General features: G+C 43.5%; 1 long non-coding RNA gene across 1 annotated transcript; it reads right to left on the bottom strand.

Annotated features, from left to right (window-relative positions):
* Positions 1 to 3,441: 3,441 nt before the first annotated feature.
* LOC124669253 lies at positions 3,442 to 5,357 on the bottom strand. Its single transcript, XR_006992088.1, has 3 exons — positions 5,290 to 5,357; positions 5,048 to 5,208; positions 3,442 to 3,861 (listed from the first exon to the last, which is right to left on the bottom strand). It is a non-coding gene; the product is annotated as an uncharacterized LOC124669253 (long non-coding RNA).
* Positions 5,358 to 13,831: the final 8,474 nt, after the last annotated feature.

Raw genomic sequence — 13,831 nt, 5'->3', positions numbered from 1 at the left:
ATACCAAAGAAAGAGTGCCAAATCCGGAGGTCATGGGTAGCCACCGCTTCAAGTATCACAGTGCAGCCTTTTTTGTGACCCTTGTACATTTCCCCGCCACACAAACGGACAGCTTCTTCCATTGCCAATGCATGCAGTCAATGCTTCCAAGCATCCCCGGAAAACCTCTAGCTTCATTTGTTGCAAGGATCCTCCGAGTGTCTTCGATAGTGGGTGATCTCAAGTAATAGTCCCCGAACACCGCTATGACGGCCCCGCAGAACCGGTAGAAACAATCAAGGGCGGTGGACTCCGCCATCCGAAGATAGTCATCCGCGGTATCACCGGGAGCTCCATAAGCCGAGCATCCTCATAGCCACGCGTGCACTTCGCAGGTGACGAAAATCCAACCAAACCGAGTGCAATCCGCCTTGCATCTGAAGTAGGGATCAAAGTCTCGGATGGCATACACAATTTCCGAAATAGCTTTCTGCTCATCCCGAAACGACGCCGGAAAACACTCTCACCGTGCAATGGATTGTCGGCGAAGTAGTCGGCGTACAACATGCAGTAGCCCTCCATTCGCTGTCTCGGCTTGCACTTCCGGCGACCCGGTGCCGACCCACCACGTCGACCGAGTTGCCAGTCCGGCGTACATGCTTGCCAAGCAACCGAGGATCATCATGTGCTCGTCGTCTTGGGCGGCTGCTGCCATCTCTTCTTGCATAAGCTCGACGAACATCTGCTCCTCCTCTTCGTCCGAGTCCATGGCCGGCGAGGCAAATGGACGAACACCTGACGGGCGTGGTCGAGGCAACCCGAGCCGCGAGCGACGAGGAGCGAGGCCAAAGTCCGGGAAACAGAGCCGGCGGAAGAGCAGCCAGATAGGCCGTCATCGAAAGACGGCGGAATATAGGCAGGTGGGGAAGGAGGGACGGCGGAATCTGGGCAACAAGCCGGCGGGGTGGTGCCGGCGGCGAGAGAGATACGAGGGGTGGAGGTGGGGTTCGTGTGTCGAGTCACCGACAGATCGGGCCCTTCCCCGCTGTTCACTCGTCCGGAGTCCCCGATAGGTCCCCGGGGGGGCGGGGATGGCGTGGGCTCGCCGGATGGATGAAGGGCCAAATCCGGACGAAAACGAGGAACCGGGGTCGCGACTGGGCCGAATTTCGCCGTCCGGATGGAAAAATCGTCGCTCGGGGGCCTCGTCGGAGGGACGAGTGAAGATGCTCTAACAGGAGTAAAGGAAACGGGTTTGAGAGCAGCCACCAGTCACGCAAAATGCAAACGGCTGCAGAGAGAAGAGGTGACAAGATTCGGTAGGTTCATCGAGGATTGTCGGTATATGATCAGTCCACTTATAACATTTAGTTTGTGAGTGTCATCCGGGATTTGACCGAAAATATCCAAATGGCTGAAATCTAGCAATTCCACTTAGGGCCGAAAAAAAGAATCAAAAACCGAAATCCAAAACCTTGCCTCGGGGCATCACTCACGGGCAGGTGCCCATCACCCATGCCTTCCAAGTGAATGACGGGCTTTCCTATACAGGTCGTCACTAATTTTAGAGCATCAGCTACGCACTACAGGAATGGCGACGTACGCCGACAGTCAAATGTCGGGGCCGTCGGCGTATGGCCCGGCACGGCTAGCTAGCCCGTCTGATCCTCGACGTATCGTTGCCATCGGCGTAGCGAAGTCTACGCCGAGGGCAGCCCTCGGCATATATTTGGCGCTAGGCATAGACAGGGCTACGCCGACGGCCACCCTCGACGTAGGCTATTTTTCAAATTTGTCTAAATTTGTAAAAATCATAACTAATTCATATGGTGTCAGAAAAATACTTATAAGGTATCAAAATATTCAGAAAAATATCCTCTATCTGTTTATGTCAAAATCATGCATATTTGAATCATGTACAGTACCATGTTAACATAGTAACAATTCAAACACTTTCTTATATGTCCTCGGGTTCCCGTTTTGGCCAGATGTCAATTTAAACGAAGTCAGGAAATCCCGCGGAGCTGTATGATGTCATTTTATGTGTCCTAACAACCACTCCAAAAGATGGAATGGGGATATGGCAGTTATTTTGGAAAACCCTTCACAAACAGAGCTATCAAGTCCGGAGTTCTATTGCTTTTAGGGGAAATGAGTAGGAAACGACCCGTGACACCGCATAGTTTGTCGGAACGAGGCCATATTTGACACGTGCGTGATCCCTGGGATGGGAAGCAAGGCCCCGGAAGCAGACTTCCTATCCGACCCATGGGCGATGGTTTTTTTCATTTTCGAGGTGCCAAAACGGGTTTTTTGTGAAGCAGCTACATGGGGCGTATTTTTCTATTAAGCGAGACCTCCGCGTAGTAGTAGGACACCGCCTCCGCACCACATATCAGATGCCATATGTGCGCGCTAGCTATCTGGGAATCCCTGCGGCTTCCTGAGGTGTCCCGCCGAATCCGTTGGAAACTGACCGAATTTGAACTAGGGGTACACTTTCCGTCGCTCAATAAATTCCGCGAAAAATGTTTTTAGGTCTACGACACATCACTTTATGTGCTAATTTTTTTCCGTTTAGCGCCATGGTGAACGGGTGCACCAGCGCGCCCGATACGGCCATACCGCATCTCTGTGGGGCCGTTTTGGCTGGATGGCAATTTAAACTAAGTTAGAAAATCCCTTGGAGCCGCATGAAGACATTTTATGTGTCCTAGTAACCACTCCAGAAATTATAATTAGGATACAGCAATTATTTTGGAAAACTCTTCACAAACAGAGCTATCACATTTTCGAGGTGCCAAAACGGTTTTTTTGTGAAGCAGCTACATGGGACGCATTTTAGTATTGCGTGAGACCTCCGCGTAGTGGTAGGACACCGTCTTCACACAACATATCACATGCCATATGTGCGCGCTAGCTATCTGGGAATCCATGCGGCTTCCTGCGGTGTCCCGCTGAATCCACTGGAAACTAACCGGATTTGAACTAGGGGTACACTTTTCGTCGCTCAATAAATTTCGGGAAAAATGTTTTTATGTCTATGATACATCACTTTATGTGATAAATGTTTTTCGTTTAGCGTGATGTTGAACAGGTGCACCAGCGCGCCCGGTACGGCCATACCGCATCTCCTTGGGGGCCCGTTTTGGCCAAATGGCAATTTAAGCGAAGTCAGAAAATCCCTTGGAGCCGCATGGCATCATTTTACACTACTACAGAATAGGCTACTAGTGACAGGCTCAAACGGTATATTAGTGACAGGCAAAGCGCCTATCACTGATGACTAGTCACTGGTATCAAGTTGCGATGGAAATGCTTGTCGCTAGTTGCGATGGAAGGCCACAACCCTATGGGTTTTGTAGTGACAGGCCCATTCATGGCCGTCACTGGTTTGAATTTCGATAATAAAAAAATAAATAATATTTCCACCAATATTCCAAATATCACAAAAAGATGTTATAAAAATTAAAAATATGTTTCACTAATATTTCAGATTACACAATAAGATGTTGTACCAATGATACGTTCACATCACCAAGTATAACAAAACATAACATTTGCTCGGAAGTTTTAATCTATCTTATCAAGGTCTTCATGTACTCTACATGCTCGCCATGAACTCAATCTCATCAAGCTCTGGAATGCATCCGCTGCTACCGAAGGAAGAACTGGGGTTAAAAGGCTTGTATCATGTTGATATCTTCTTTTCCATCTTCGTTTTATACAGATGACAGCTGGTCGAGCATGACCTCACACTGCTTCACAAGCTGGTACATGAGGTCAGTGGTGAAAAAAGGTTGAAGCAGCACATTTTGAATAAACGGAAGACGGATAGGGGGCCCAGTTCTCTTGTCATACTTCTTGAGAATCTTACCAGTCCTAGAATGACAAAAGGGAAAATAAGCATCATTGATAATGAAAAATCAAAGAATTAAGGGGCTCCGTAATAGCTTAGACATAGTATTGCAACACATGAGCATAAGTAGCCGTAGAAGGTTTTGACATATTTCAAATGGCATACAGATCATGTTCGTAAGGATGCTGAGTTCTGTTTTTATAAAATCTAGAATAATCATAGAGCTTACACTCAGATGAACTTTTATCCCCATACAAATTTTAAAATAGATTAGGTGAAATCTGCAGAAAATAAGAAAAATATGAAAAAGCGGTGTATAATGTATTTCTTCATTTCACTAACAGCCTGCACTTTTGAAGCAACACAACCATATGAAATTTGTAGGAAAGCTAACATTCTAGCATTGTATAGGCAGTTCATATGAAATAGTAAAATAGACTACATTACATCGGACAAAATTTGGTTACTGAATAATTTCAAACAGTTACAGAACACCTGAAGTTTCATGCTCATGGAAGCATATAAGCAGACTAGCACCACAAGAAAAATGGCAACAGCCACAAATGTGAAATATTCGGGCGAAGTATAAAACATGCATCTGGCATGCATGTTGTCATAATTTCACACAAACTTCAAAATGGCAAAGATGTATATGTGTCACACTCACAATCAGCAAATGGAAGTGAACAGACTTCATTAGTTGACTGCCCCAATCTAGTCAGAAGTTTTAAGTCACTTTATTGCAAATTGGTGGACTGTTTCACAAAACAAATACTAGACCACACAGCTACACCGGCTTGATGGTTCGAAATCCACCCGCAGTTCATAATCCGCAGAACGCCTCTCAAGTAATATCAACTGAAGTGTTTTTCGAAAAATAAAAACTAACTAAGATTTGTGCTTTCTAGTGTGCCATCATAAGAACTAGTCCTCCTCACAGTAGAGAATATGTTGCTTCCTGTTTTCATCTAGCTTTAGTGTTAACTGATTTCCATTATTATTAATCATGAAGAAAAAACATGCATTTGCGGTGTGCGACTGTTAGAGACGACATTAAAGCAGGGAAGCTCACAGAAGAAAACTTGAGCAGTCAAAGCAATACCTTATGCCTCAAGTGCATTGCATACTCGGTGCATAACAGTATACTATTACAGGTGCAGCGGAAGCATTTAAGAACACAAACAAGTATTAAATAAAATGCACACTTACTGGTGGCATTACTGAAAGCGATACACTGGCATAGAGAAGGTCAATTGCCATTCCATGGAACTTAAATTTCATAACAGCTACACGTGCATCAGGTACAGGTTGCGGTTCAGTCACTTCTCCATTTGGGCCAATATGTCATGTAGTGTCCCAAAGAAATCATCCTGCAAAAATATTAGCATTCATTATGAAGATGCATGTAATTTGTAGAAAGTAAGTTTTATGCAAAAGAAAGATGACTTCACCTCTCGCTTCACATAAGATATCAATGTCTGCTCCAGGACCACCTAACAAATAGGTCATTATGAAGTACACTCGTTTATACTTGCCAACATGGGAAATATTTACTCAGGAAGGCTGAAAGAAACCATACTGAAACAGCAGCAACTTATGCAAGTATGTATTAGAATTTAGAACATAAAACTAAGCAAAGTATGTATTTATATGTTATGCTGAAAGGTGCATGGAGACTGGAGAGCCTATAGTTCCGGTACTCTCGTAGAAGTTCAGTTGGTGTCTATGGTTGGCTAGCAACCTGCCATTGATGCAGGGCTTCATGAGCTTGCCCACCGTGCCGTGAGGCGACATGATCTTGAAAATTACTGTATCATGCCGTGAGCTTGCCCACCGTGCCTTTTTCTCCTTCAATGGCTGATCTTGTGACTTAGTTTCTTCTGCGGTACCTTCTTCAATTTCAGAAGCAGGAGGAGAATCAGAAAATCAGCAAATGAGTCTTATCGGTCCGAAGATTCTGAAATTCCTACATAAAGATGGTAGTATTAGCTATTATGTTTTCAACAACTTAGAAATCTGAGGAAAATGATGATAATAGCAGCCCGCACTAAAACATCAGGTAAAGTGGGTTCTGCTCATATCAGTAATAGTACTACAATGATTAGGGAATAAACTCAAGTGCTACTTTAATAGCTGCAAGCTATTGAATGTAATGTTATGCAGGTAAAAATGTGTTTCCACACTGCTGCCGCGCAAATAAAATCTATGCCTAATGACCCCAAATTTGTGCTCTAGCATAGATTACTTGCATAATACAAGTGCAAGCAAATACATCTCTACTTTTAAGTAGGTCTAAAATATATATACGTATTCATTTGCTAGTTTCTTGTGTTATACTTCTACATGGAGTACCCACTCAAGTGAGGAGCAAGTGCATAGTATTTTTAGACTGCCACAACCTGGAGTACCCACTCCAATATATATGAGTACGTATTTATCAAAATGCCAAGAGTTTGCCTTGTGGAGTTCCCGTGATTTGTAAAACTATCTGAAACTCTGTAACAGATATTAGACAAAGTCCAACAGAGCCAAGTCAATAGCAAGTTCTGATTGCAGTTAGAAGCTTCGTACTACTACATCACAATCGCATGATTTTTCTTATTCTTTCTGTGCCAACCACAAACACACTACGGTGACTACATGAAAAAAATTGCACTAAAACTAATCTGAATCACATGCTTCTTCTTATACTTTTTTTCTGCCAAACGCAAACACATTTTAGGAACTAATTGCTATCAGATCTTGCTGCTGACTTGGCTCTATTGCAAAAATGCTACAGATTTATTTTCGTTCCATTCAATACACAAAAAAAAGGCTGCTGGAAGTCAAGATAAACAGAGAACTTATGCAGCAGTTTTCAAATCCAGTAATGAACACTCAAACTGCAGAATTAGCAGGCTGCTACTGCGCTGCATATGTGGGCAGTCCAAGAACTGTTCAACTTTGGAGAACACAAAAGTGTACCCAATCCGATCTGAACCACCAAGTGATTGCAGCCCTGCAGTCAATCTAGCTAGTACTGCTCTACCAACAGCATCAAATTGGTGTTCTTTTTACATGACGGCAGAGTACTAAAAGGTCACTTCGTCCTGCGACTCGATCTGAATGAAATTGGACGGGAGTTCTCACCTGCTGCTGCGCGGCGGCGGCCTTGCTCACGCCAGAAGAGACGGTCAGGAACGCGGGAAGGAAGGGCAACGGCGTTGGGGATGCAGGGCAGACCAGAGGTTGGGGACGCAGGGAAAAGGCGCGCGTTGGGGATTCAGGGCGGCGTCCTACGGCGAGGTGTAGGGGATGCAGGGCTCGCGTTGGGGCGGCGTTGGACTGGGCTGCCGTCGCAGCGTTCGGGACGGGGTGCAGGGCGGCGGCGTTGGAGTGAGCTGCCGCCGCGGCGCTTGGGACGGGGTGCAGGGCGGCTGGCGTTGGAGGGGTTGGCGCCGCTGCGCTTGGGACGGAGCGCAGGGAGGCCGGCGCGGTGTTCCGTACGAGGTGTAGGGCGACCGGCGACCGGTGCGGAGTTGCGACCGGGAGAGTTGGTTGACAAAATAAACCTAACAAGTCTCAGATCGTGGGATCCCGCCTCGACCTCGCCCCCTGAGCTGGATGGAGAGACCCATCGAGTGCCCCGGCCAAGGGGCGCGCAGGTGGGCCGGCCAGGGCCCGCGCGGATATGCCCAGTGACAGGCATTTCAAGGAGCCCGTCACTAAGAACTTTTTTTTATTTGGCCGGCCTCTAGAAACAATATTAATGACATATAGTTTTATACGACAGGCTTATTTTTGCCTGTCGCTAGGAGCAATTACTAGTGACAGGCACTGTTTTGCCCGTCACTAACTACATGGAGGCTATAAGCCTTTTTCCAGTAGTGTTATGTGTCCTGGTAACCACTTCAAAAGTTGGAATTAGAATATGGCAATTATTTTGGAAAACCCTTCACAAACAGGACTATCACATCCGGAGTTCTATGGATTTTAGGGCAAATGAGTAGGAAACGGCTTGTGACACCGCATAGTTTGTCGGAACGAGGCCATATTTGGTACGTGCGTAGTTCCTGGGAAGGAAGGCATGGTCCCGGGAGCGGATTTCCAATCCGACCCATGGGCGATGGTTTTTTCATTTTCGGGTGTCAAATCGATTTTTTTTTGCGAAGCAGCTACATGGGACGTATTTTAGTATTGCGTGAGATCTCCTCGTAGTGGTAGGACACCGCCTCCGCACCACATATCACATGCCATATGTGCGCACTAGCTATCTAGGAATCCCTGCGGCTTCCTGCTGTGTCCCGCCGAATCCGCTGGAAACTGACCGGATTTGAAATAGGGGTACACTTTCCGTCGCTCAATAAATTCCGCAAAAAATGTTTTTAGGTCTATAGTACATCACTTTATGTGTTAATTTTTTCCGTTTAGCGTGTTGGCGAACGGTGCACCAGCGCACCCAGTACGGCCATTTCGCTTCTCCCGAGGGTGCCGTTTTGGTCAGATGGCAAATTGGACGTCATAATTGGATTCCTCTATTTTTTAGGTTAAAATGATGATATGGATGTTATATTTAGATTCCTCTCATTTTTCTGATCGATTTAGACATATTTTTTGTGGAATTTCGATTTCTCGATTTAAAGATATTAATTATTCCATATTAAATAGAAAAAAGCCAAAAATAAAATCATTTTATTGTTATTTTAATTTAATATTATTATTCATTGTTACTTATATATTCATTATTGTTTACTTAAGTAATTGTTTGGAATTCAAAAATAAAGAGTTGTGACATCACGTTCCAAGGGTTAATAGGGTTGATAGGCTATTATTATCAGCAATGTGTCAATTCTTTAAGGGAAGCTCATCCGAATGGAAGCAAGAAGTTAAGCCTGCTGAGGTTGGAGTAGTGTGAGGATGGGTGACCGACTGGGAAGTTTAACCATTATTGTAATTTGACCTAAAATTAAGTGTACTTAGAGTTAAAAGTGTATGAGTAAAAAATAAACAAGTAAAAAAAGAAAAAAAATGGTGTAAAAAAATTAAAATTTGAAAAAATTTAAAACTCTAGTCGGCATATAAAAAAGGATTTTTTCATTTTTTTTTTGGAAAAAGGAAATTCGAATTTTTAAAATTTGTATGCCGACGGTTTTGCCGTCGGCGTAGCGTGCTACGCCGACGACAATATTGTCTATGCCGAGGGAGGTAGACGCCGACGCCATACGCTGAGGGCTGCCGTCGGCGTAGCATACGCCGAGGACCAGGAGTGGCTACGCCGAGGGTAGTAGGCCGTCGGCGTATGCGTCCATTCCTGTAGTGACGGGCAGATCCATTGAGACGGAGGTAATGAATTGTAGAAGTGGGTTTTTACAATATTGTATTTTGAAGTGTGACAAAAATGAAGCCAAAGGGAGCATTTCAGAGACATTATTGATCGCATAATAATGAAGTCAAATACAACATTTCCGAGGCATTTTGTTTCCATCCAAATTGCCGAATCAGGGTACATGCCACTACCGCTAGGTCGCAGCCCAGTTCTACATCAAGTTTGATGAGAGATGCAGTAACACATTCTCTACGGCTGGTTTAATATTTAATACAACCTTCGATCTGAAATATATGTCGCGGTTTTACTTCAAAGTTAAACTACAATTAAGACATATATTCCATATCTAAGGCAGTATCTATTTCTGAAGAAAGAAAAGAAAATCCTTATGTGACCGAAATACTCGCATTCCCGATTGTGTGATCAAATATCCCTGAACTCTTTATCCGGCTTCGGGCAAACAGGAATGGAAGCTCGGACTTTTCTCGCACGGTCTTAAAGCATTCTAGTCTTTAACAACTATTGTTTTCTTGCCCATCACCTTCTTTATTTTCTTTCAGATTTTAGCCTCCAATGATTTCCTTCAGACTTTGGGAATATTGTGGAGTTCGTAAAAGACTGGCTAGAAGCTTAGGCCCGAAGTTCAATCACTAAGACTCGGGGGCTACTGACTGACGGAAATATGACCCCGGGGGGGGGAGGGGGGAGAGAGATCAGTTTATATGGGCCACCTTGACGACATCGCTGATGCATGTAAAATGCATACATGAAGTTTGCACTTTTTGAACACATATTTCACATATTTGCAACATATATGATCCTCTTTATTTGGGTTATAACTCTGCAGAACAGGAAAGGGGTTGAGACCCAAACGAGGCATGGTGGCGCGCCCAGCAAGGGGGTAGCGCCATGATGCGTGTAGTTGACACGTCCGTTGGGAACCCCAAGAGGAAGGTGTGATGCGCACAGCGGCAAGTTTCCCTCAGTAAGAAACCAAGGTTTAATCGAACCAGTAGGAGTCAAGAAGCACGTTGAAGGTTGATGGCGGCGGGATGTAGTGCGGCGCAATGATACGTCTCCAACGTATCGATAATTTCTTGTGTTCCATGCCACATTATTGATGTTATCTACATGTTTTATGCACACTTTATGTCATATTCGTGCATTTTCTGGAACTAACCTATTAACAAGATGCCGAAGTGCCGATTCGTTGTTTTCTGCTGTTTTTGGTTTCAGAAATCCTAGTAAAGAAATATTCTCGGAATTGGACGAAATAAAAGCCCAGAGGCCTATTTTCTCACGAAGCTTCCAGAAGACCGAAGACGAGACGGAGAGGGGCCACGGGGTGGCCAAACCCTAGGGCGGCGCGGCCCCACCCCTGGCCGCGTGGCCCTGTGGTATGGGCCCCCCGTGCCGCCTCTCGACTTGCCCTTCCGCCTACAAATAGCCTCCGTGACGAAACTTCCAGTACCGAGAGCCACGATACGGAAAACCTTACTGAGACGCCGTCGCCGCCGATCCCATCTCGGGGGATCCCGGAGATCGCCTCCGGCACCCTGCCGGAGAGGGGAATCATCTCCCGGAGGACTCTACACCGCCATGGTCGCCTCCGGTGTGATGTGTGAGTAGTCTACCCCTGGACTATGGGTCCATAGCAGTAGCTAGATGGTTGTCTTCTCCCCATTGTGCTATCATTGTCGGATCTTGTGAGCTGCCTATCATGATCAAGATCATCTATATGTAATTCTATATGTTGCGTTTGTTGGGATCCGATGAATAGAGAATACTTGTTATGTTGATTATCAAAGTTATGCTTATGTGTTGTTTATGATCTTGCATGCTCTCCGTTACTAGTAGATGCTCTGGCCAAGTTTTTACTTTTAACTCCAAGAGGGAGTACTTATGCTCGATAGTGGGTTCATGCCCGCATTGACACCAGGACGAGTGATGAAAAGTTCTAAGGTTGTGTTGTCTTGTTGCCACTAGGGATAAAACATTGATGCTATGTCTAAGGATGTAGTTGTTGATTACATTACGCACCATACTTAATGCAATTGTCCGTTGCTTTGCAACTTAATATCTGGAGGGGTTCGGATGATAACCTGAAGGTGGACTTTTTAGGCATAGATGCAGTTGGATGGCGGTCTATGTACTTTGTCGTAATTCCCAATTAAATCTCACTATACTCATCATGATATGTATGTGCATTGTCATGCTCTCTTTATTTGTCAATTGCCCAACTGTAATTTGTTCACCCAACATGCTGTTCGTCTTATGGGAGAGACACCTCTAGTGAACTGTGGACCCCGGTCCAATTCTCTTTACTCGAAATACAATCTACTGCAATACTTGTTTTTACTTGTTTTCTCTCGCAAACAATCATCTTCCACACAATACGGTTAATCCTTTGTTACAGCAAGTCTGGTGAGATTGAAAACCTCACTCGTTTCGTTGGGGCAAAGTACTTTGGTTGTGTTGTGCAGGTTCCACGTTGGCGCCGGAATCTCCGGTGTTGCGCCGCACTACATCCCGCCGCCATCAACCTTCAACGTGCTTCTTGGCTCCTCCTGGTTCGATAAACCTTGGTTTCTTTCGAGGGAAAACTTGCTGCTGTGCTCATCATACCTTCCTCTTGGGGTTGCCCAACGAACGTGTGAAATACACGTCATCAAGCATATTTTCCGGCGCCGTTGTCGGGGAGATCAAGACACGCTGCAAGGGGAGTCTCCACTTCTCAATCTCTTTACTTTGTTTTTGTCTTGCTTTATTTTATTTACTACTTTGTTTGCTGCACTAAATCAAAATACAAAAAAATTAGTTGCTAGTTTTACTTTATTTACTGTCTTGCACTCTATATCAAAAACACAAAAAAAAAAATTAGTTTACTTGCATTTACTTTATCTAGTTTGCTTTATTTACTATTGCTAAAATGGCCAACGCTGAAAATACTAAGTTGTGTGACTTCACAACCACAAATAATAATGATTTCTTATGCACACCTATTGCTCCACCTGCTACTACAGCAGAATTCTTTGAAATTAAACCTGCTTTACTCGAATCTTGTTATGAATAATCAATTTTCTGGAATTAGTTCCGATGATGCTTGCTGCCCATCTTAATAATTTTGTTGAACTATGTGAAATGCAAAAATATAAAGATGTAGATGGTGATATTATTAAACTAAAATTGTTCCCTTTCTCATTAAGAGGAAGAGCTAAAGATTGGTTGCTATCTCTTCCTAAGAATAGTATTGATTCATGGACTAAATGCAAGGATGCTTTTATTGGTAGATATTATCCCCCTGCTAAAATTATATCTTTGAGGAGTAGCATAATGAATTTTAAACAATTAGATACTGAACATGTTGCTCAAGCTTGGGAAAGAATGAAATCTCTGGTTAAAAATTGCCCAACCCATGGACTGACTACTTGGATGATCATCCAAACCTTCTATGCAGGACTAGATTTTTCTTCACGGAATTTATTGGATTCAGCTGCTGGAGGTACCTTTATATCCATCACTCTTGGTGAAGCAACAAAGCTTCTTGATAATATGATGATCAACTACTCTGAATGGCACACGGAAAGAGCTCCACAAGGTAAGAAGGTAAATTTTGTTGAGGAATCCTCTTCCTTGAATGATAAGGTTGATGCTATTATGTCTATGCTTGCGAATGATAGGACTAATATTGATCCTAATAATGTTCCATTAGCTTCATTGGTTGCACAAGAAGAACATGTTGATGTAAACTTCATTAAAAATAATAATTTCAACAACAATGCTTATCGGAACAATTCTAGTAATAACTATAGGCCATATCCTTATAATAATGGTAACGGTTATGCTAATTCTTATGGGAATTCTTACAACAATAATAGGAATACACCCCCTGGACTTGAGGCCATGCTTAAAGAATTTATTAGTACACAAACTGCCTTTAACAAATCTGTTGAGGAAAAGCTCAATAAAATTGATATTCTTGTTTCTAGAGTTGATAGTCTTGCCTCCGATGTTGATCTTTTGAAATCAAAAGTTATGCCTAATAGGGATATTGAAAATAAAATTGTTACTACAGCAAATGCCATTCAAGTTAGAATTAATGAGAATATAAGATTAATGGCTGAACTGCGTGCTAGGTGGGATAGAGAAGAAAATGAAAAACTAGCTAAAGAGAAGAATATAGCTAAAGTTTGGACTATTACCACCACTAGTAATGCTAATGCTACACATGTTGCTGCACCTCCTACTCACACTAATAAAATAATTGGTGTTAGCAATGTTTCCACTTCTAATGCAAAGCGCGAAAACTGCCTCGAAACTGCTAAAACCGTTGAAACCGCTCTGTGATAAAGCTGCTGAAATTTTTTCCAACATTGGGGATGATGATCCCATTGCTTTAGATTATAATGGTTTGAATTTTGATGATTGCCACATCTCTGAAGTTATAAAGTTCTTGCAAAAACTTGCTAAAAGTCCTAATGCTAGTGCTATAAATTTGGCTTTCACGCATCATATTACAAATGCTCTCATAAAAGCTAGAGAAGAGAAACTAGAGCGCGAAGCCTCTATTCCTAAAAAGCTAGAAGATGGTTGGGAGCCCATCATTAAGATGAAGGTTAAAGATTTTGATTGTAATGCTTTATGTGATCTTGGTGCAAGTATTTACGTTATGCCTAAGAAAATTTATA

This window comes from Lolium rigidum, chromosome 7, assembly GCF_022539505.1.
Source record: "Lolium rigidum isolate FL_2022 chromosome 7, APGP_CSIRO_Lrig_0.1, whole genome shotgun sequence".
Classification (NCBI taxonomy): domain Eukaryota; kingdom Viridiplantae; phylum Streptophyta; class Magnoliopsida; order Poales; family Poaceae; genus Lolium; species Lolium rigidum.
The sequence above is the reverse complement of the archived record's forward strand: the minus strand, read 5'-3'. Positions and strand labels throughout refer to the sequence as shown.